The 22,314-nt window shown below is 45.5% G+C and overlaps 1 protein-coding gene across 3 annotated transcripts in view; it reads left to right on the plus strand.

Annotated features, from left to right (window-relative positions):
- The first annotated feature begins 1,864 nt into the window (after positions 1-1,864).
- Positions 1,865-22,314, plus strand: part of GNG13 (G protein subunit gamma 13) — a 56,779-nt gene continuing 36,329 nt past the window's right edge. The window contains exon 1 of one of the 3 annotated variants that reach the window (XM_089656043.1): positions 1,865-2,008. The gene's annotated coding sequence lies outside the window, so the exon portion shown is untranslated. Of the gene's footprint in view, positions 2,009-2,080; positions 2,571-22,314 lie in introns of those variants that run through there. The other 2 variants (XM_089656042.1, XM_089656041.1) reach the window with 2 other exon arrangements.

The raw sequence follows: 22,314 nt of genomic DNA on the forward strand, positions 1-22,314 counted from the left end.
ATGGCCAGGTGTGTGTTATTCTCTCATTATCCCAATTACAATGAGCAGATAAAAGGTTTAGAGTTCATTTCAAGTGTGCTATTTGCATTTGGAATCTGTTGCCGTCAGCTCTCAAGATGAGATCCAAAGAGCTGTCACTATCAGTGAAGGAAGCCATCATTAGGCTGAAAAAACAAAACAAACCCATCAGAGAGATAGCAAAAACATTAGGTGTGGCCAAAACAACTGTTTGGAACATTCTTAAAAAGAAGGAACGCACCGGTGAGCTCAGGAACACCAAAAGACCCGGAAGACCACGGAAAACAACTGTGGTGGATGACCGAAGAATTCTTTCCCTGGTGAAGAAAACACCCTTCACAACAGTTGGCCAGATCAAGAACACTCTCCAGGAGGTAGGTGTATGTGTGTCAAAGTCAACAATCAAGAGAAGACTTCACCAGAGTGAATACAGAGGGTTCACCACAAGATGTAAATCATTGGTGAGCCTCAAAAACAGGAAGGCCAGATTAGAGTTTGCCAAACGACATCTAAAAAAGCCTTCACAGTTCTGGAACAACATCCTATGGACAGATGAGACCAAGATCAACTTGTACCAGAGTGATGGGAAGAGAAGAGTATGGAGAAGGAAAGGAACTGCTCATGATCCTAAGCATACCACCTCATCAGTGAAGCATGGTGGTGGTAGTGTCATGGCGTGGGCATGTATGGCTGCCAATGGAACTGGTTCTCTTGTATTTATTGATGATGTGACTGCTGACAAAAGCAGCCGGATGAATTCTGAAGTGTTTCGGGAATATTATCTGCTCATATTCAGCCAAATGCTTCAGAACTCATTGGACGCCGCTTCACAGTGCAGATGGACAATGACCCAAAGCAGACTGCAAAAGCAACCAAAGAGTTTTTTAAGGGAAAGAAGTGGAATGTTATGCAATGGCCAAGTCAATCACCTGACCTGAATCCGATTGAGCATGCATTTCACTTGCTGAAGACAAAACTGAAGGGAAAATGCCCCAAGAACAAGCAGGAACTGAAGACAGTTGCAGTAGAGGCCTGGCAGAGCATCAACAGGGATGAAACCCAGCGTCTGGTGATGTCTATGCGTTCCAGACTTCAGGCTGTAATTGACTGCAAAGGATTTGCAACCAAGTATTAAAAAGTGAAAGTTTGATTTATGATTATTATTCTGTCCCGTTACTTTTGGTCCCTTAACAAGTGGGAGGCACATATGCAAACTGTTGTAATTCCTACACTATTCACCTGATTTGGATGTAAATACCCTGAAATTAAAGCTGACAGTCTGCAGTTAAAGCATATCTTGTTCGTTTCATTTCAAATCCATTGTGGTGGTGTATAGAGCCAAAAATGTTAGAATTGTGTCGATGTCCCAATATTTATGGACCTGACTGTAAATCCTGTATAATAATAAAATTGTTGGCGCTATCTAAATCCTGTATAATAATTATTATTATACAGGATTTATATAGCGCCAACAATTATTATTATTATTATACAGGATTTATATAGCGCCAACAATTATTATTATTATACAGGATTTATATGGCGCCAACAATTATTATTATTATACATGATTTATATAGCGCCAACAATTATTATTATTATACAGAATTTATATAGTGCCAACAATTTGCGCAGCGAAGGTAGACATTTAATTTACAATACAATTTGGTACAAGAGGAATCAGAGGGCCCGGCTCATTAGCGCTTACAATCTAGGAATACTAATAACATACAAACTCCATGCGTTGCCTCTGGTTGGTGCTGAAGTCAGGACCCCAACTAAATGCAAATGTGGCCAATTCAGAGAGCAGCCTTGCTTGCCGTCAGTCATTTAGCTGGTAGGTACCACACATCTCACACCGCAAGACTAAACAGTCAAGGCGTCGCGTGTGGCTGAGATCATGGCTCGCTGTCGTAAGCAACTGTCAATTGCTGGATCCAAAAGCACTGGGACGGCGCTCCTTGGGGAGGCAATTAATACAGATATCTAGGTATCTATGGTAGCCAAACATTGCAAGTCATTAGCATCAGGCAGTAATAAAACTGCAAAAATATACCGGGCAACTAATGAATCTTGACTGCATCTGAGGACATCCTTATCTGCCGCTCTCTCTCTCTCTCTCCTTTTTTTTTTTTTCCCTGTTCTCCAACAAAACCTACTTAATGCACAGAGCATTGTAAGTGCTTGTGAGAAGACGAGAGAGCGTATACCAGCTGTGTGTGTCTCTCTCTCTCCATAAAACGCTATCTTTCGGCCAGCTTTTAACCCAACCCCAGAAAAAGGCCATCACTTCTGATAATCCTCCCTCTTTGCTGCAGCAGCTGGGCTGCACAACCATTAAAAGATTACATTGGAGATATTGGGGAGATTTAGCCAGATTCAATCTGTTTAAAGGCCATTTGGAGTTTTGGTCGGGCTCCGGGATACACCTCCTCTATCCTACTGTCAAGGATTGATTTTTATACATCCATTTTTTATTATTTTTTTTTTATTTTTTTTTTACATTGATTTTTTTCCTTCTGTCTTCTTTAGGATCAGTCACATCCGTAAAGGTAAGACCTATTTTAGTTCTCTATCCTCTGGATTGTAAAGGCTGAGCCATGTATAGTTTGGACCGGTGGTTTAGAGGTTAATATCTGTTGCAGTTGAAGCATGTCTGGACGCCGTTATAATACGGGAGAGATTGGTGGGGTCTTTATTCTTCTTTTTTTTTTTTTCTTTTTTTTGGAGATTGGCATTTAGCTGCAAGAGGAGCTGAAAGTTGTCCCATTTTTGTCAGTCCATTTATTTTTTATTTTATTTTTTTTTTATTAAATTGAAAAAAATAATAAAGGCTTGGTCCTCTAAGCTCGGTTATGGGCGGATACTGGTCGGCTATTTCAGCCACTGGCTTTTTAAATCTCTTAAGTCGTAAGATCTCTTCCCTTGGGTTCCTGGCTCTGCCTCTCATTTCCAAGAAGTCTCATTCCTGCTGCAGCAGGAGGTGCCTTGGCATCACCTGAATTTTTTTTTTGCCACATCCCTATGTCATGGTCATATAAGATGGGCGGAGCCGGGAACACAGCTGAGCAGACCCCACAGTGGGAGTCCTGAAGGGTTGGTAGGAGGATTCAGCATCTGGCCAGCACCCGGAGAAGCAGACGTCTATTTTGGGGATTTATTAGCCCTATAAACCAGGAGATATAGAGACCTATTAAAAAAAAAAAAAATAGCGGGCAGAGCCCCACTTTAACTAATGGGCAGTTATCTTTTTGGCTACTGTGAGCTAAAAGTGAACCCGTCTGGTTGCTGTGGGTTACTGTGCTTTGTGTTTCATCACGATATTTGCTTTCATATTAGTATTAATAATAAATCATATTAATATATATGTAAAGTGCTGCGTAAATTGATGGCGCTATATAAGTACCTGAAATAAATAAATATTAAGAGTTGTAATATTAATAGTTATGTTGATTACTAATTACGTTAATACAATTTATTAATAGTTGTAATAGTAATATTAAACCGTGTCAATGGTGTATTTTTTCGACATTAGTATGTTGACCAAGACAATTGAGATCAGACCAATGCTATTATTAAAAACGAAAACACAGCAAAGTCTGTACTCCGGCGCTTCAGGGTGGACTCGGCTAGGGTTATGGTATCATCACAGATATCCTGGAAAAAGCACTACTTGCTGCCCTCAACAGACCGGGGTAGTCCAATGTCACTGGATACAAAGAAAAACAAACAGAGGGCGCACCGGCGTAGTGCATTGTAGTAAAATATTTATTGGAAGGATAAAAAGTAAGTATTGTACTCACAATAGGCAAAGAGGTCAAAGGCACATCATACTAAACAGCCGTGTCCAATCCACATTGTATATAAGTCCAAAAAATAGAACCTTGGAGTTCCAACATGTTAACGCGTTTCGAGGTCTCTGCTCTTCATCAGGTGCTTCTGAGGAAGAGGTTGAGACCTCGAAACATGGTAGCCTGGAAAAATGGAACCCTAGATTTCCAACAGGCTACCATGTTTCAAGGTCTCAACCTCTTCCTCAGAGCCACCTGATGAAGAGGTTGAGACCTCGAAACGCGTTAACATGTTGGAAGTCCAAGGTTCCATTTTTGTGGACCTATATACAATGTGGATTGGACACCGCTGCTTAGTGTGATGTGCCTTTGACCTGTTTGCCTATTGTGAGTACAATACTTACCTTTTATCCTTCTAATACATTTTGTACCATAATGCACAAGGCCGGTGCCCCTTCTGTTTGTTTTTCTTTGTATTCAGTGCTATTATTTAACAGGCTGGTTATATTGTGTTTTAAATAGCGCGGGTATTTCTGATATGGTTGACCCACCCTTTCTCAACTGTTTAAGATGGAGGGACCCTTGAAATAATTTTATTAGCGGCAATTCCCTGAGAAATCAAATAGTAACGATACAGCCCATGGTACATTTAATGTGGACTCTTGGCTGATATGAAAAAAATAAGTAAAAATAGGTAAAAGAATAAGGACTATTTTGGGGCATATTTATATTATAGTGAGTTTGACAGTCAGCCAACAATTTCTGCAGGTGAATCGTTCAGATACTTTTGTTATACATGACGGTAATTCATTCTCCACCAATTTGGTGAAAGTCACATTCACTGCTTTATAAATAGGCCCTTTGGTGTATTGGACGCCTAAGGCTGCTATAGGTGACAAAATCATTTAAAGTAATAATGAGATGAAACAAATTATAAAAAAAAGGACAGAAAATAACTGAAGACAGTAAAAAAAAAAATGTAGTGTTCCCTCACATTGGAGATCCCACCACACTGGTGGTCAGTGGAGAAGTGTGCCCTTACACTGGTGGTCAGAAAGCAGAATGCTCCTTTCATTGGTGGTCAGTGGAGAAGTATGCCCTTACTAGGGGCAGACTGACCATTCGAGCACTCAGGCACTGCCCAAGGGCCTGGGGTCAGTAGGGGGTCCCATGAGATGCCCCTGGTACCTTTCATAGGCTTTTTTTGGGTGTGGTTTGAGTGTGGGCGAGGACACAGGGGCCCCATGATCTCCTATTGCCCGGGGGCCCCATGAGTTGTCAGTCCGCCCCTGGCCCTTACATTGGTGGTCAGTGGAGAAGTGTGCCCTTACACTTGTGGTCAGAAGAATTCTCCTTTCATTGTTGGTCAGAAAGAATGCTCCTTACATTGGTGATCATCAGGAGGAAGGCCCCTTTCATTGGTGGTCATCGGGAGGAAGGCCCCTTTCATTGGTGGTCATCGGGAGGAAGGCCCCTTTCATTGGTGGTCATCGGGAGGAAGGCCCCTTTCATTGGTGGTCATTGGGAGGAAGGCTCTTTACATCAATGCTCGTTGGGAAGAATCCCTTCCCCCTTACAGGTGGCTAAAAGAATCATTGGTGTCAGTGGTTACATATCTGAAAGGCAGAAATTGCTAATTGCTCAAGAAAACATTAGCAAGCTCTGGAGGAACCCCATGGGACCCTGGTTGAGAAAGCTAGTCTAAAGCTTGGTTTGGTTAATAAACGGGCACTTGTAGTTCATTAGGTTTTTTCAGGGGGATGAATCCTAAAGGGACATTTCACCCAAAATTATATAGGTGGAGTCTGGTTGGGGGAGTCATTTATTGATTCCTTGCCTCTCTTGGAGAATCATCTTCCTGCTGTACAGTACTTCCTGGCTTGGGCTTAACCAACCTGGGATGCTGGGTGTCCCTGCCAACCTGGGATGCTGGGTGTCCCTGCCAACCTGGGATGCTGGGTGTCTCTGCCAACCTGGGATGCTGGGTGTCCCTGCCAGCCCGGGATGCTGGGTGTCCCTGCCACCCACTGCGTGGTCCATCTCCTCCGGTTTCTTCATATTATAAAGACAAACAATTCAGCAGGGAGATGGGGAAACTCCTCATAATGGTCACAGCAGGTGTGCAATCTCCAGCCAGGCAAGACTAATTGATGCACATTTTGCACAGACTGGGATGAGTCATGGAAATGTAACAATTTGTTATGTTCTGGGTCTAATATGTTGCTAACCAAGAAATGCCATGGACAACGGACTACCAGAGTCCCAGACGGAAATAAGACCCCATCAGGTAGTCTAAAGCCAAACCTCAAGAAAGCTTGAAAATGATCCCTTGCAGTGAGGCTGTGCCCACCCTGTAAGAGTTAATTGCACGTTCAGGTCGAGGAGAGAAGAGGGGAGAAGATCCTCCCCGCTGCCAGACTGGTCCTTGCAGTGTCTTCTCCTCCAGACTCCAACTTGTCTAAGGTCCTGATGTCATCAAGGTCAATGCAGGATCCATAGCCCTGCATTGGACATGATGACACCAAGGGACAGTCCATCATCAGAGCAGAGGGGAGCACCACCTGCTAGGGTAGTGGAGGATCAGGTAAGTAAAGCAATTTTACTCTCCCCTAGACTACAGGAGCAATTAACCCTTGCAGTGCATGGATGGCCCCACTGCAAGGAATGATTTTCACGTTTCCCGGAGCTGGCATTTAACTCTCCAGAATCTGCCAAACGCTGAAATATCAGTGGATGGGCCCTTTAAAGCTGAACTCCAGGCACAAATGAATCTTTATTTATTAAAGCTGAACTCCAGGTATGGATTTTGTGAATTGGTCTAGCTTGGACCAGTATAAGTATCCATATGTCATACTTGTGGAAGTGCTGTAGACTTTGGTAGTCACCGCTGTCTTTCAGGTCCCACTCAACAAGAATGCCTTGCATTTTTCTTAATGAATGCAAGACATTCTCTGATTGGATGAGATGGCAAGGCGTGGCAGAGATGTCACAATCTCCACCTCCACTGTGCATTTATTGAGAAAAGTGCAAGGTGTTTCGTGAATGATGCACGTGCCAAGCAAGCGACCCCCAGTGGATACTATGCAGCAGGGCAGCCACTCATAATGGGACTCCGAAGACAGTGGTGATCATTGTAGTAGCAGTGATTACTACAGTGATTCCCCGCTTCCAGAGCGGTCCAACGGGTATAGCGTCTGCATAATTACATTGGTCCAAGCTGGAGTATTGTAACTATGCAATAAAATCTATACCTACAAAACAGATTTAATACATGATTAAGGGTTGGTTCTCACTATAGAAACAAAGTCCATATGTGTTCCGGATGCATTTTTGTTGCGTTCTGGTGCATTTTATACATGCCAGTTCATTTTTTCCCCTCTTTTTTTGTCAATTTAAATAGAGGCATGTGTGTTCCAGTGCGTTTTGGTACATTCCGGTGCATTTTACCACGTTCCAGTACAGTTCTGTGCAGAAAAAAAATGCAACCTGTTTTACTTTTTTTTTTCTGCAACCGGAATGCACTGGAACTGCAAGCACTGATGTGCACTATGACATTGCCAACCATATCACCTACTTTCTGTGCATTTTGGATGCAGAATAAACGCAACTGAAATGCATGTAGTGTGAAACTGGCCCTAAATGTATTTTGTAAATATATGCAGTGTAAGTACCTGAATGTGACCTGATATCGGCCTCTTTTGGCCCCTGTAAAGCAGTGTGAGTGCTCTAAAGATCCATGTTAATAGGAGCAGAGATCAGAGTGACAGGGAGATGAGCTAATTACTGTGAAACGTCCAATCACAGGCTGGGAGTGGATCCAGGACAATCTTGGCTCAGAGGAAGTGGGATGAATGATGCTGGTCATCAGACTGAGGACATCTAGCGGTTAAAAGAAGTACTGCAGGGAAGCGGTCTGTATTGGAGCTGAACATTGCAGCACACGCTGGGTGGGAGGAAGGAGAGAGAGAGAAAACAGGTGGCGCACACACCTAGTGCATTATCCAAGGTTTATTGTAGGAGTGATAGAATAATAAAAACATACAGACGAAGCATGTATCTAAAAAGCATAGAAAAATGACGATGGCCACAACGGCAGGCAAGGTGTTCTCACTGTCAGTGCGGTCAAATGGCTGACGCGTTTCAGGGACGAATCCCTTTCCTCAGCGCTGATCAGGCTCAGGGTTTGCTGGTGATGTTATCTATTAATAGGCAATTCCTTTTACTTTGTTTCCTGTGGATGGAGTTCTGCTTTAGGTAGCCCAAAATATTCACAGACACTATCAGGGCTGTACTGTGCTTTTGAAACAAACCCGGTTTATCCCAGGGCACTGATTGGCCGATCGGCAAACATCACATGCTCTGCGATCCCTGCAAGTATGGAGTATTCTTCTTTCCTCCCGGTAAATATATGGAGCCGGGAGGGAATGACAGGGAACCTGGCACACAGAAAGTCCCACTTCCCAAGCTGATACTTAGGCTGGCCCAGGGGCGGACTGACCATTTGGAAACTCGGGGCCCGGGGTCAGTAGGGGGCCCCATGAGATGCCCCTGGTACCTTTTTCATAGACTTTTTTGAGTTTGGGCAAGGACACAGGGGCCCCATGATCGCCTATTGCCTGGGGGCCACATGAGTTGTCAGTCCGCCCCTGGGCTGGCCATTGATGAGTTGTTTTTTGATGGAACGAAAAAAAACCGAATGGATTCCTCCATCCACACAAGTGAAGTAGATGGAGGAATCCTCTGTGCTGGAACATTCTGACGGCAGGGACTCTCCGTTATCAGAATACACTGATCTGTGGCTGCAGTCGATGATCGAGAGAAACTTTCCAATAAGCTCTTTTGCAGGAAGCTGATCATTAGAGCGACTTCTGTCAAGCGTGAGCGGCCACATCTGGATCGATTGTTTGACGGTCCCTGCTAGACCAGACACATTTTGATCGATACATGGCCGGCTTTGGTATTGTAGGCAATTGCTTAAAATCGTTCACCAAGAATCAAAGATGTGAGAGATTTGCCTATAGAGACTTGTGCGGCCAATGTGGTCTGTCCTGTGGCTCGGCAGATGGATCAGCATGGTGAATGCTTTGTTCTCTGTAAGGCCCGCTTCACACTATAAAAATGCAGTCCAGATGCGTTCTGGATGCGTTTATGCATGTGCGTTTTTGACGCATTCCAGTGCGTTTTATGCATTCCAGTTCAGTGGCTTAGTGGTTAGAACGTCTGCCTTGCAGTAAATGGGTTCGATTCCCGACCATGGCGCCTCCTGCATGGAGTTTGCATGTTCTCTCTGTGCCTGCGTGGGTTTCCTCTGGGTACTCCAGTTTCCTCTCGCACTCCAAAGACATGCTGGTAGGTTCATTGGATCCTGTCTAAATTGGCCCTAGTATGTATGAATGTGAGTTAGGGACCTTAGATTGTACGCCCCTTGAGGGTTAGGGACCTTAGATTGTACGCCCCTTGAGGGTTAGGGACCTTAGATTGTACGCCCCTTGAGGGTTAGGGACTGATGTGAATGTACAATATATATGTAAAGCGCTGCGTAAATTGACAGCACTCTATCAGTACCTGAAATAAATGTATTCCCCTCTCTTTATCTTCAATTTAAATAGAGACGTGCGGTTAGGTGCGTTTTTGATGCGTTTTACCATGTTCCAGTCCAATTCTGTGCAGGAAAAATGCAGCCTGTTCTACTTTTTTTCTGTATAAATAAAAGTGCAGCGCTAATAAAATAACTAGTAAAATAATAGGATATTAATAGTTCATAGAATCAGTATTGATGAATAATCTCCACTGTAGTAGAATTCAAATGCTTGTGCTTGGAAGTGACGGTGAAATTGCGCACTCACCAGAAGCGCAAGGGATATGCGCATATAAATGTATGCACGATGGACCGCTTAGGGAGGCGGGGTATATCAGGCGTCTGGTGAACTTCCTTCAGGGTGTGGGACAGCACAGCAGTAAATCTTGGTGAAAATCTGCTGATACAGAGGTCCCCTTTAGGATGGAGGGTGCTCAGCCTGGTTACAGGGCTTTGCACTGGAGCTGTAAGCGCTGATGTGAACGATGACACAGACAACCATATCACCTAAATATAATGAAAGGTGCAACGCTAATATATTCAAATAGTGTGATATCAATATTCAAATAGTCTAGTAAAAATACCATACATGAGGGTTCATCATAAAATGCAACAATAAAAGTCCAAAAAAAACAGACGTGAAGTCTGGTGATGAGATATCTAATGCAAGGGTGATATATTTCCCAAATCTTCTGGTGATATTAAATAATAAATTGCGCACTCACCAGATGTGCAAAGTTAAAGCGCATTTTGAGAAGATCTCAGAAGATCAGCTGGGGTGTCTTAACCGGGCCTCTGTTGTCTGATATGGATTCCTTCCTGGATGGCTCCTGGGTAACAGCAGCTACACTCCCTCCTTGCTGAAGAATACTGTGGATGTTTGGACAACTGCAATCCACGTGGCCTGGAACATGACCAAAAAGAATCGTATCACCTACTTTCTGTGCGGTTTGGATGCAGAAAAAAAAAGCAACAGAAATGCATGCAGTGTGAACTGGCCCTGAAACTGTCCACAGATTGACATTCGGCCTGCTCAGCAGGAACTGGACAGACTTCGATCGATATATGGACAGGCTTGTTGTACTCGATCTGGCTCAATCTATCGATTTGACTTCAGTACAACCACCCTGTCAGGTTTTTTTTTTTTCACCCGATCACTGCCAGCTAGGAATCCTCTCTGCCAGCAGAACACAATAGCGTCTCTGGAGGGATTCCCCCATCAGCACTGACTGTGTTCTTTCCTGACCTGCGGTTGAAGGACACTGTGTAATGTATGGCCTGCCACTGACAATGGAAGGTCCCGGCTGCATAGATATTGACCAGGATGTGACTTGTGATGCTTGCATGGTCCAGTTCATGTAAACCCGATCTCTACCATTTCCTATACCCCTGTAATGTACATGTTCATGTCAGTTATACAACTCATTGCCACACAATTGCTAATTTGGCAGCTTTCATTCAAATATAATATGGGCAGCACAGTGGCTCGGGTCATTGGTTCCAATCCCAACCACAGCATCACCCGCCTGGAGTTTGCATGTTCTCCCTGTGCCTGCGTGGGTTTCCTCCTGGTACTCCAGTTTCCTCCCACACTCCAAAGACATGCTGGTAGGTGAATTGGCTCCTGTCTAATTTGTCCCTAGTATGTGTATGTATGAATGTGAGTTAGGGACCTTAGATTGTACTTATATAATGCCATCAATTTACACCGCACTTTACATATATATTGTACATTCACATCAGTCCCTAACCCTCAAGGGGTGTACAATCTAAGGTCCCTAACCCTCAAGGGGGTGCAATCTAAGGTCCCTAACCCTCAAGGGGGGTACAATCTAAGGTCCCTAACTTACATTCATACATACATACATACTAGGGACAATTTAGACAGGAGCCAATTAACCTACCAGCATGTCTTTGGAGTGTGGGAGGAAACCCACGCAGGCACAGGGAGAACATGCAAATTCCAGGCAGGTGGTGCTGTGGTTGGGATTCAAACAAACGACCCAAGTACTGCCAGGCGGAAGTGCTAATGTTAGCCACCGTGCATAATGTATAATAATAATATTTTTACAGTACATGTAGGGAAAAAAAGCCATTAGGAGCAGTTTAGTAGCATTAAAGACCGGTTCCCACCATAGAAACGCAGTCTGGATGCATTTCATTTGCGTTTTGTGGCGCGTTCTGGTGCGTTTTTGATGCGTTTTGACGCTGTGCATTTTGATGCATTTCGGTTCCTTTTTCCCCCTCTTTTTCTTGAACTGAAATAGGGACATGTGCATTCCAGTGTATTTTTTTTTCTGTGGTTTGGTGCGTTCCGCTGCATTTATGATGCGTTTTACCCCGTTCCAGTTCAGTTCTGTGCAGGAACAATGCAGCCTGTTATACTTTTTTCTTCTGCAACCGGAACGCACTGGAACTGCAAGCGCTGATGTGAACTATGACACTGACAACCAGGGGCGGACTGACCATTTGGAAACTCGGGCACCGCCCGAGGGCCCGGGGTCAGTAGGGGGCCCCATGAGATGCCCCTGGTACCTTTTTCATAGGCTTTTTTGAGTTTGGACAAGGACAGGGGCCCCATGATCCCCTATTGCCTGGGGGCCCCAGGAGTTGCCAGTCCGCCCCTGCTGACAACCATATAACCTACTTTCTGTGCATTTTTGGATGCAGAAAAAAAGCAACTGAAACGCATGTAGTGTAAACTGGCCCTAAGGCTCCATGCATACTTTTTTTTTTTTAGAAAAAGTGATTATCAGCATATTTTTTTCTGCTCGTAGAAGCTAAATAGTGTTCTCCTATGTGTCCATGCACACTACGTTCGGCTGTTAGCATTTTTTTGATCTTCAGCGTCTGGGAGTAGAAAACATTAATTGTTTTTGTAGAGGTTTTTTTTAGCTGTTTCCCAGCAGAAAACCGCTAAATGCGACTAAAACACTCCTAACAGCTTTTTTCTTTTTCTAGATATGTTTAATTGCAAAAAGTCAAAATAGTTTTTTTTTTCTCAAAATTGTCGTTTTTTTTTGTTTATAGCACAAAAAAATAAACGCACCGAAAGAAAGCTCAATTCCTGGGAAAAAAGGATTTAAATTTCATTTGGGTGCAGCGTTGCATGACCGCGCAATTGTCAGTTAAAGTAACACAGCACCATATCGCAAAAAATGGCCTGGTCAGGAAGGGGGGGGGGGGAATCCTCTGGAGGGCAAGTGGTTATATTGCCTTAACCCCCATAGGGCTCAGCCATCACAAGCCACGTTGACCCGGGTTCCAGATCTCCCCAGTAGTGGGGTGCGGATCAGGGGCGGACTGACCATTTGGATACTCGGGCACTGCCCGAGGGCCCGGGGTCAGTAGGGGGCCCCATGAGATGCCCCTGGTACCTTTTTCATAGGCTTTTTCGAGTTTGGGCAAGGACACAGGGGCCCCATGATCCCCTATTGCCCGGGGGCCCCATGAGTTGTCAGTCCGCCCCTGGTGTGGATACATGGGTCAGATGAGGGCCTGGCAGGCTGAGCTTGATCAGTTCAGTGTATCCCGTCCCTCTCCGGTTCAGTGCTTGGCTGCACCACGGGGTGACTTGTTCCACTTAATATGGCGGTGTTGTCACCGGATGGCAGGGCCTGGCTCAGGCGTCGGCTCGCTCCTCTCCTAATAAATCACCGGCTGGAGCTCGGGATGGTGATGCAGTGCAGCATTTTGCCTGGAGAGATCTTGTCAGATGATTAGAGCGTTTGCATTCACGGAGGATAGACGGCACGTCGCCCGGGACAATGGAGAAATGCGTTTGTTTCAAAATAACGGCGCAGATCTCTACAAATGGCGATTTATTCGTATGTGCGGCGGATCTATTCACTTCCACTTCACTCTGTTCATATTGATTGGGCTGGAAGGAGGGGGGGGGGGGGACGCTGTCAGATTGTGTGTCAGATTTGGCATGGCTGGAAAAGTCAAAGGGCTAAACAGACAATCCCCACATAGATCGCAGCTTCTTTTTCAGTCACGACCAGGGGCGGACTGACAACTCATGGGGCCTGCGGGCAATAGGGGATCATGGGGCCCCTGTGTCCTTGCCCAAACTCAAAAAAGACTATGAAAAAGGTACCAGGGGCATCTCATGGGGCCCCCTACTGATCTTGGGCCCTCGGGCAATGCCTGAGTTTCCAAATGGTCAGTCCGCCCATGGTCACGACACCCTTTCAGAGTATGCAAAATCAAGAGGCACCCCTGTCTAAAATGTAAAAACTTAAAGTGTTACTAAACCCACAACAGTACAATCAGTCTGTATCTGCAGTAAAGCATGCTGGTTATACTCACTGTGGAACCTAAGGGGTTAATCCTCCACATTGTGTAAAAAGGCTGTTTGATCCTGTCTTCTCTGCCCCTCCTCTTGTTCAAATATCCATGCTGATAAGACAGACTGAACCCGTAGCCTTTCCACACATGCTCAGTTTGGTGTGTATTGCTTTTTTTTTTTCTTGGGAGAGTGCATGTGATCAGCACAGGGCCAATCAGCACTCTCCAGACAGAGGTCAGGGCTTCTGCATCCTCCTGGAGCAGAAAGAAAACTCCTCCTACAAGCTTTAACCAGTGCTCAGCTGGACACTGATAGAAGTCACAAGACTGCTGTAGGGGGTGGAACCTAGAGATGGTGCTTGGAGGTGGGTAGGGTCAGAGACAAGAGGTGGCTCAGAAGGGGGGAGGAGCTCCTCCACCTATTATCTGAGATAAAAAGCCCTGGACATCACATACATATTGCAAAATAGAGTACAGAGCTGCCTGTAATTTGATAGCTGAATGAAGGGAAGGGACACCATTCACCACACCCACAAGCTCATAGAAAAACATACTGAGTTGAGGCTTTGAGTAACCGGCTGTCATGTAGGGGTATAGGCTGTCTCCTGGGAGGCTACTGTGCCGGCTTACAGTGCTATCACTGGCTAATGCAGACAGCAGGAACCACACTCAGTGCTTTGGATTGAGGCAAGTGCACACTATAGAGGGATGTGATTTGTTCATTTTTAATTTCTGAGGTTTACAACCGCTTTAAGGCATGTTAAAAAGACACACAATAATACTGACAGAGAGGCCTGTTTAGAAAGCCTTATGTGCACCTTAGCTCCTACCTCACTGACAACAACCTTCTTGACCCTTTACAGTCTGGCTTTCACTCACTCCACTCCACTGAAACTGCCCTACTAAAACTCACTAATGATCTACTAACTGCTAAAATCAATGGCCACTATTCCATACTCTTACTACTTGACCTCTCGGCGGCTTTTGATACTGTTGACCATCCCCTCCTCCTCAAAAAACTCCACTCTCTTGGCCTCTGAGACTCTGCTCACTCCTGGTTCTCCTCCTACCCATAGCAGGCTCCTTCAGCGTTACGTATAACTCTGTCTCCTCCTCTCCACTTCCTCTTTGGGGTCCCTCAAGGTTCTGTCCTTGGACCCCTACTCTTCTCCATCTACACCTGCTCCCTTGGTCACTTGATAAACTCCCATGGCTTTAAGTACCATCTCTATGCTGATGACACACAAATCTTTCTTTCTACCCCTCACCTCACCCCTTCAGTCTCCTCTCGCATTACTAACCTACTAAGTGACATATCGGCATGGATGTCACTCCACTTTCTCAAACTCAATCTTTCGAAAACTGAGCTCTTAGTATTTCCCCCAGCCCGTGCCCCCTCCCCTGACTGCTCCATCAAGATCAATAACACAACCATCAGTCCCTCCCCTCATGCCAGGGTACTAGGTGTAATCCTAGACTCCCATCTGTCCTTTTAGTGCCAGATCCAATCGCTGTCCTAATCTTGTAGACTTCACCTCCGCAACATCTCCAAGATACGGCTGTTCTTAACCTCTGAAACCACTAAGCAACTTATTCACTCCCTGGTTATCTCTCGCCTTGACTATTGTAACTCCCTCCTCATTGGCCGACCTCATCGCAGGCTATCCCTTCTTCAGTCTATCATGAATGCTGCTGCCAGACTCATCCACCTTACTAACCGTTCCATATCTGCCATCCCCCTCTGCCAATCCCTCCTTGACCTCCACTCAGTGTCCTCCATCCCTCTCTGCCAATCCCTCCACTGGCCTCCACTCAGTGTCCTCCATCCCTCTCTGCCAATCCCTCCACTGGCCTCCGCTCAGTGTCCTCCATCCCTCTCTGCAAAGCCCTCCACTGGCTTCCCATTGCTCAACAAATAAAATTCAAAACATTAACAATAACATATAAAGCCATTAATAACTCTGCCCCAAATTACATCATCGATCTTGTCTCCAAATATCACTCAAACCGTACTGTCCACTCCTCGTACGACCTCCTGCTCTCTAGTTCCCTTGTCTCATCCTCCCATGTTCGTCTCCAGGACTTCTCCAGAGCCTCCCCCATCCTCTGGAATGCTCTACCCCAGTGGTCTCCAAACTGCGGTCCGAGGGCCAAATGCGGCCCTTTGCTTGCCTTTATCCGGCCCTTGAGGCACTATTCCTCCAACTGATACAAGGCACTATTTTGTCAACTGACACCACCAATGGGGCACCATTTCTCCCATTGACATCACCTATGGGGCACCATTTCTCCAAATTATACAAACAATGATGCACTAATCCTCCACCTAATGTTAAATGTGATTTTTACTCCCACTGATGCCAGGAAAATTTCCACTGCCGCTGGTCACATTCCGGTCCCCCTAAAGTCTGAAGTACAAAAAACTGTCCCTTTCTTTAGAAAGCTTGAAGACCTCTGCTCTACCCCAATCTACCAGACTATCGCCTACTATGCCCACTTGTTGGCGATCTCTGAAAACCTCTCTCTTCAGGGAAGCCTATCCTGCCCTCAGCAAAAAATGGAATCTTCTACTCTTCCTACCAGTCCATCCCCCACAGTTATTACCTTTTGTACCACCAGCCCCTCCCTCTTAGATTGTAAGCTCCAAGGATCAGGGCCCTCCTATCCCTCTTGTATTGAACTGTATTGTTGCTGTATTGTCTCCCGTTATATTGTAAAGTGCTGAGCAAACTGTTGGCGCTATATAAATCCTGTATAATAATAATAATAATTGTTGGCGCTATATAAATCCTGTATAATAATAATAATGTGCTCTTGCAGCTGGAAAACCGAGGGGTTCCCTGACTGTCTCTGACCTGCAACAAGTTTTCAGCTGGCAAAGTTAGAACTCCTTCCTTGCAGGTTCTGGGTCAGGGATTGCAAATCCAAAGGATCAGCATGACAACCCGGTAGCTAGCATTTCCTTAGGGATATTGTCGATAACTGCCTACGTATTGCTCAATATCGGCTGCACCTAAATACAGTGGAAATTGTTGGTGCATTGAAGCTGAGCTGAAAGCCCAACAGCAGACCAGCCACTGTGAGCGTGGTGGATTGGGGAAGTCGTGTTTCATGGGTAAAATTTACGTTCGGCATGTAACTTGGTGGCCTCCAGTCTGGTTGGGGAATCGGCGAACACTCCTGGCATGTCCCATGAGGCTGCAATTGCCTATGCTGGGGCCTTTTCCAGTCTAATTGGATGCAGGAGAGTCTGATGCTCTTATGAGATCTTCATTCTCCTTAATCTCGGCTCTGATTTCACTGCCGCTCAGCTCAGCTCCCACATCCTGCTGTCTAGTTGTGATCTTCCCAGCTAGTCATCTGTCATCCACCTAGAAGTGGCGAGAGGCCCAATTCCAGCTCGGCCCGTGTGCCTGCTGGATTCATAGTTCTCCCAATCTGCTTCCTGTAATCCAGCTGGTAAAGGGTTCAAATTGCTGCTGTGTCATTCCACTTGGTCTGCCTGGCTTTACATCTGTTGTTCTAATTTACATCACACAGGGTGAATGATCAAGGGAATCCCTTTCCTTTTTTTTTTTCACAAGTAAGTATATGTAAACCCACTCACCTAAAGTTATTATTAAAGATTACTTTTTTTTTTTTAAATAAAGATGTTATACTTACCTGCTCTGTGTAAAAATTATTATTATACAGGATTTATATAGTGCTAACAGTTTGCTCAGCGCTTTACAATATTACTGGAGACAATACAGCAACAATACAGTTCAATACAAGAGGCATAGGAGGGCCCTGATCCTCAGAGCTTACAATCTAGAAGATTGTAATAATATAGCACAGTCGCTCACCACCTCTTCGGCGGTCCCCTACCCCTGCTTCCTATGAGTGCACCCTCATCAAGCCGGGTGCTAAAAGGCAACATGCTCCTGAGCCGGGCTGTGTGTGTCCATAGACACACACAGCGCCAGCAAGCCACACACCCTGCTCCCTCATCACAGGGAGCCTATGGCTCCTCCTGCCCTCTGTGTCTCTCTGAGAACAGGAATTCTGGAGTCAGGACAAAGCTGGAGCAATGAGAGGTGTCATGTTTGGAGGGGGGTGGGGGGATCAATGTAGGACAGGTTGTGTTACTTTAACACAGGGAATGCATTAAGGCACAGGTGTCAAACTGGCGGCTCTCCAGCTGTTGCCAAACTACAAGTCCCATGAGGCATTGCAAGATTGACAGTTACAAGCATGACTCCCAAAGGCAGAGGCATGATGGGACTTGCAGTCTGGAGACCCCTGGCATACAGGATTGGATCAGATGCAGGCGGGTGTCAGCGGACACACCCGCCAGTCCATAGCGGTCTATGGATAGATTGGATCAAGCTGAAAAACTGACAAGAGGACCCGATCAGACCATCAGTATGTAAGGGGCCCTACAGTTTTCTTTTCTTTAGAAAGCAGCCACAGTCTCGTTAGAAAAGCCTGCCCCCTGGCAGCAGCTGCAGAGAAAAGCCTCTTGCTCTCTGCATTGAAGTAGTTGTCACTCTGCAGAGGCCATTGCTGAGTCAGAGCTTTAGATCTGCAAACAGCAAATCCTATGCTTCTTGCTGTTTGGAGAACTCTAGCCAGGGGACATGTGTATGAGACCTCTGCAGAGAAACCTCTGCTTTCTTTTCTACAGCTCAAACATGGCATGCGTACATAGTAGGGGCGTATGAGACCTCTGCAGAGAAACCTCTGCTTTCTTTTCTACAGCTCCAAAATGGCATGCGTACATAGTAGGGGGTGTATGAGACCTCTGCAGAGAAACCTCTGCTTTCTTTTCTACCGCTCGAAAACGGCATGCGTACATAGTAGGGGGTGTATGAGACCTCTGCAGAGAAACCTCTGCTTTCTTTTCTACAGCTTGAAAACGGCATGCGTACATAGTAGGGGTGTATGAGACCTCTGCAGAGAAAACACTGCTTTCTTTTCTACAGCTCCAAAATGGCATGTGTACATAGTAGGGGCGTATGAGATCTCTGCAGACAAACCTCTGCTTTCTTTTCTACCGCTTGAAAACGGCATGCGTACATAGTAGGGATTTATGAGACCTCTGCAGAGAAACCTCTGCTTTCTTTTCTACAGCTCCAAAACGGCATGCGTACATAGTAGGGGAGTATGAGACCTCTGCAGAGAAACCTCTGCTTTCTTTTCTACAGCTCCAAAATGGCATGCGTACATAGTAGGGGGCATATGAGACCTCTGCAGAGAAACCTCTGCTTTCTTTTCTACAGCTCCAAAACGGCATGCGTACATAGTAGGGACTTATGAGACCTCTGCAGAGAAACCTCTGCTTTCTTTTCTACAGCTCCAAAACGGCATGCGTACATAGTAGGGGAGTATGAGACCTCTGCAGAGAAACCTCTGCTTTCTTTTCTACAGCTCCAAAATGGCATGCGTACATAGTAGGGGGCATATGAGACCTCTGCAGAGAAACCTCTGCTTTCTTTTCTACAGCTCCAAAACGGCATGCGTACATAGTAGGGGAGTATGAGACCTCTGCAGAGAAGCCTCTGCTTTCTTTTTTACAGCTCCAAAACGGCATGCGTACATAGTAGGGGGCATATGAGACCTCTGCAGAGAAACCACTGCTTTCTTTTCTACAGCTCCATGCGTAAATGTCCAACATCCCTAATGCTTGCTGCAACACATAGAAAACATACTTCTAAAGGCATCATCATAAAACACACCTGCATATGTGTGAGTGGGCCCTAGGGCTATCTGTAGACTGAAAGGAGCGCCCACCAACCTACTTTAGGTGCCTCCAAGCCCTGTGCCGGAAAATGAGGGACAATTTTGCTTTACAATATTAATGAGAGAATTCCTTTTAGTGGATCACAGATGTATAGCTTTACACTGGATGTCAGCATCTTACCCAGCTATTCATCAATGGATTTGTATTAATAATTAATGGAATTACTTATATAATTCCATATAAATGTATATACATCAATATCCGTAGAGACCATGTCCGCATTAAAATATATGCCGACAAGGAACAGAATCACGTGACTTTTGAAAGCAAGATCTAGTCAAATGTGAAAAATAAACCTTAAAGTCCAACTCCAGGCTTCTCCTTCTCCATTTCTTAATTTTACCAATGCTTGGGGGTCTTCTCTCTCTCTCTCTCTCTCTGTCGTTAAAGAAGTTAACGATTCATTAGTCTTGATTCATTCTTTATCATAGGGCTCTGCCAGAACGTTCACTCAAAGGCAGGTAGCTACTGCCATGCTGTCTCTTTAGATGACCTAGCAATGTAGGGCAACACATCAGTAAGGTGATTGAGCAGGTAGGGTGGCATGTCAGCCAAGAAGGGAAAGGGTCTGCAGGGGTGAAGTTGGTGTTTCGACAGGGTTGAGTTGATCGAGGAGGGAGGCATGTTAGAGGGGGTTGGCAAGAGGTGCAACTCAGCAGTGGTGAGTTGGTCAGGAACGGCTTCTCAGCTGGGGGAAGTTGGCCAAGAAGGGCTGAAACTGAGTAGGGTTGTGTAACGGGACCGTCCCAGCCTGTGCTTTATTTCCGTTAGGATACCGCTTCCCTGTCCGAACACTGACCACAGCAGACCATACAAGACTAGACGACACCAGTCTTGAAGTAAACCAGGAAATAGACTACTTTATTTTACCACAGATACAAGATATATACATTCAAGGGAACAACCCCCCCCCCCCCTCCTTGCATAATGACACAAGGCGGGGCGATCTACCTTTAGTAACAAGAGACAGTCCCATCAGGAGGGAGGCTGCTGGAAACACCCCCACCAAGCCAATACACAAACACATACATCCCATAATAGTTTGCTCCCAAGCAAGACACACAATAGAATAATGGGATGCAACCACATGGCATTAAATAATCCACAACCCCCACCTATCTCCTAAACATGTCTATACAGTATTAGGAAAGATCACCCTGTACCCCTAACAGGCACAGGGTGACTTACACATAAGAGGGATATGGGGAGCTAAGACAGGGGTCTCCCCACCTCTCCAAAGTGAGCTGTGTTCCATGGGCCCCACACTCAAAGTGATTCCCGTCACAGGGTGAGTTAGCCAGGGAAGGCTGCAAGTCTGCAGGAGGTAAGGCCCAGGATGGGCTGCGTCTCAATGGGTGCTAGTTAAATGGGGATGGTGGCGTATCGGCGGGGGTGAGTCAGTGGAAATGGGTGGCATGCCTTTGGAGGTGGGTCAGACAGAAAGGGAAGTATATCTGTGGGGGTTATTTGGTTGAGGTACCAGTAGAAATTAGTTGGCTAGGGATGGTGGCATGTTTGCAGGGGTGAGTTGGCTGGGGAAGATGGCGAGTCAGTGGGGGAAGAGCCTGGAAGGGCTGTCTCACCAGGAGTGTTTCGAACAGGGAGCTCAGTATGGCAGTGGGGGTAAGTTGGTTGGAATAGGTTGAGTCATTCCATTAGAGCTGCATGTCAGTGGTGGCGAGTCTGGCAGGGACGGTGGCCAGTTGAAACCTGAAGCACAGTAGCTGTCCCTAGGTATTGAGTTTATGGCTATGCTCCTTCAGAGAAGTTTGCATGCTCTCCCTGTGCCTGTGTGGGTTTCCTCTGGGTACTGCGGTGTCCTCCTACACTCCAAAGACATACTGGTAGGTTAATTGGCTCCTGTCTAAATTGTCCCTAGTATGTGTATGTATGAATGTAAGTTGGGGACCTTAGATTGAACGCCCCTTGAGGGTTAGGGCCCTTAGATTGTACACCCCTTGAGGGTTAGGGACCTTAGATTGTACACCCCTTGAGGGTTAGGGACTGATGTGAATGTACAATATATATGTAAAGCACTGTGTAAATTGATGGCGCTATAGAAGTACCTGAAATAAATAGAATCTATAAATGAAATTTATGGAGGCTGCCAATGTTGACCTCCTTGCCTAGATGTCTCTGGTTTCAGTACTTTTTTTTTTTTTTAGACTCTGAGCAGAAACAATTTTTTTTTTTTAGTGGTTGAACTGGATGAACTTTTGTCTTTTTTCAGCCAGACTAACTATGTAACAAGCACATGGATTAAAAACAGCAGCTTGGGATCAGGGCTCCATATCTGAATAGTGAATCTGGGTCAGTAACTCAGCATGACAGCCAGTCAACTGGCATTATTAAAGGGAGATCGGCAGGGTACATTGTTATACTTAGTACTAGTTTCTTGTAAGCTGGGGGTTCTACGACTTCACATTTCCTTGTGGAATTGGGACTGAAAAAATTTGCTTTGTGTTCATAAACACAGCTGGTCTCTTACCTGAGAGTGCAGAAAGATGCTGGGAAAGAAAACATCTCCAATGACCAGCCTAGGATATGCAGTTCTTTTCACCAGGAAAGATTTAAAGGGATAATATAATGGGTTCTGCAGTAAATATCATTTATTCTACCAAATCCCCATTTAATACCTGATACATCCATGACAATCTGTTCAGAGAGCATGCCGGCCTGTCAGACAATGTGACAAAGGGTTCATGTATGTGTGACGGCTCATGTGCACTGCAGCTGAGAAACGGACGTTCAGGAGCTTTTCTGCGTTTTTTTCAGCAGCCCCTGAACTCTCCCTAATGTTTCCTATGTGTCCATGTACACATCTTCCTTTACAGGCAGTGGAGTTTACACTCGTT

The sequence above is a fragment of the Staurois parvus genome, unplaced genomic scaffold (genome assembly GCF_062004578.1).
Source record: "Staurois parvus isolate SC_StPar_1 unplaced genomic scaffold, SC_StPar_1.0 ptg000882l, whole genome shotgun sequence".
In the NCBI taxonomy this organism is placed as follows: domain Eukaryota; kingdom Metazoa; phylum Chordata; class Amphibia; order Anura; family Ranidae; genus Staurois; species Staurois parvus.